Raw genomic sequence first — 2,639 nt, forward strand, 5'->3', positions numbered from 1 at the left:
ATGATGCAAACATGCTGTCATACTGTATGCTAATTTAAACATGCCCTAATCTAACCATCAAAAGCGGATAAATAAAAGGGAGATATAACATGAAGTGGCATATGGAGGTCCCAAACCATGAAAGGACCTAAACAAAACATGAAGAATGGACCAAAATAAGCACTTTTTCAGAACTGTAAAATGGCCAAAAACAAAAGCATGGTAGGCTGCGATTGCATGCAAGGATGGGGAATAAAAGAGGAGTATAAAGGTAAGTACAACATGGAAGTCCCAAATGGTGTTGAGCCCTTCTTCAATGTTGAAGAGGGGCTCAAAATAAGCCTAATATCAGTTTACAACATGCTCGAAAACAGATTACTCATGGGCCGAAAATAGCATGCAAAACTATGACATATAAGAGGATCAATGAAGCAAGTGTATCATGGAGGGCTCAAACAGGGTTGAGCCCTTAATGAAAAGTGAAAATGAGCTCAAAAGAGGGCCCTTTTCAGTTAGGGCCGGAGCTTGAAACAAAAAGCAAGTGGGGCTTACAAATGGATCAAGAAAAAAGGGTCAAAGAAGAGAGAGGTTACTCACCCTTGAAGACTAAAACTTTTGTTGCTTCTTGGACCAATTTGCAGCTCCTTTTGCCTTTGAGAAACCTTCCTTGTTGCTGGAAAAGAGGTGGTGGTGGTAGAGCTTGGTGGTGTAGAAGAAATGGTGCTTAGGGACTTAGAGATTTTTAAGGAAATGAGAGGTATGGAGATGGAGTTGTGTATGGAGGCTTGAAGGTGAAGTTTTCCAACCCCAACAAAGGATCTAGCTTGCTTGTTATAAAGGCCAAAGAGGGGTTGTAAAGGTGGGGGAAAAGGAGGGCAACTTTCCCCCACAAAATATCCCCCGGATAAAGATCTTTTCTGGGGGATAAAGCTTCACAGCTGTAAAGTGCACAGTGCAAGGAGCTCGGCCGGCCTATTACTTTTGCTCCAGGTGGCCGGCCGGCCACATCCCCTAGCCGGCCGGCTAGAGGTCAAAAGGGTCAAATTGAATTACTGGCCGGCCATGAACTTTTAGGGTCCTCCCAAGTGTGTACAACACAACCATGTGGTTCAAAGTTCAAGAAGATGCCCCCAAGGTGTTCAACATTAGCCCGGAAGTGTGAAAAACGGGCGCCGGAGGGCGTCGGAGGATGTATAACTGGTTGCTGCAACAATTACTGGCTTTGCACCCTTCAGTGACCTCCCCAGTGATAAAACAGAGGTACCTGTCAAAAATGAACGAAAACCGTTGCAAAACGAATGCTCGGGGACCAAAACGCGCAGTTCGAGGTCCCGAAAATGGGCTGTTAAGCACCGAAAGTGGCATTCGGCCACGAAGTGGGTTTCTTAGACCCCAGTGTCCCTCAAAAGGGAGAAAATAGGAAGTATGCCAAAAACCGGAGCAATAGGAGATGGTTAAGCGGTCCCGAACCGAGGCACACGGCCTGACGGTTCCGAAAACCGGAAACCGGACTCCGAAATAGGAAAAAAGGCCTATGGCCACCAAATGTAGCCTACAGACATTGAGAGATGGTCTACAGGACCTCTCCCTTCCCTCAGGAAAAGAAACAAAGAAAACCGAGTCTGGTTCGCAAACCGAGGCAAAGTACAAAAGAGGGTTCGGAAGTCCGGAGGCAGGGCTCACGGCCGTGACTCTAAAACTTCTGAACGAGCACATTATGCAATATCACCAAGTGCTCAACTGGTGACGTCTGAGTCTCAAGGTCGGTCAAAAATGGGGTGTCTACAGTTGCCCCTCTTTGACAGAACTCGAAAGTCATAAGTGACGGGAGTGAATGTCAAAGCCCAGAGACGACCCATTTTTGACGAGGTCGAAGACTTAGATAAACATACAAGATAAACAGAAATGTGCCCGCAGGCATGCCCGCATGCAGGGTGGGCAAAATGCAAAGCGACATGCAAGAAGCCAGACATGACTCAATGATCATGCAAATGCAGCAAGCTGTAATGAGGCAAGTATTCGCAAATAGATGCAACAGTTTTAAGCAAGAATGCAAAGCAACAACTACATTTCATGCAGTTTAGAATGCGGAGGATTATTTAATCCCCGCCACGTCTCGCTCGGAGAAGATACGATACCTACGCGATTCGTCTGGTCGCACCAGCCTCAATTGAACCGTACATACAATATCGTGCCTGCAAAAAGAGAGAAATTGCAACAAGTACAATATGCTATATATCCAATGTGATTCTGGAAGTTTGACACACGCAGTGCCGGTGAGTGAATGCATCGCAATGCAAGAGTGGAACATGCATGACAACGCATGCCTAAGCACAGAAGTATGGTTAACATCAAGGAATGTGCATAAAAATGTGAGTATGCTCATGAGAATGCGAATTATGTGCATGATGGTGCAAAATGAGCATAACTCAGGGTGTTCATTTGTCATGAAACAACGAGTACGGAAGCGCGTGTTTCGGCGAAGGTACCTCAATTACGACCTCCGACCCACTTCCTGGAAGGGCTACAACTCATTCAAAAAGGATACGCTTTGATTTTGATGAATGATGATGAGACACATGTCAAATCTCGAAGCCGAAGTCCCGACGGAGCAATTTCGCGACCGGAAGTGTACTTTTCTTGAACTTTTTCAGGTCCCG

Source organism: Camellia sinensis, chromosome 4, assembly GCF_055761805.1.
Source record: "Camellia sinensis isolate YWXY chromosome 4, ASM5576180v1, whole genome shotgun sequence".
Lineage (NCBI taxonomy): Eukaryota > Viridiplantae > Streptophyta > Magnoliopsida > Ericales > Theaceae > Camellia > Camellia sinensis.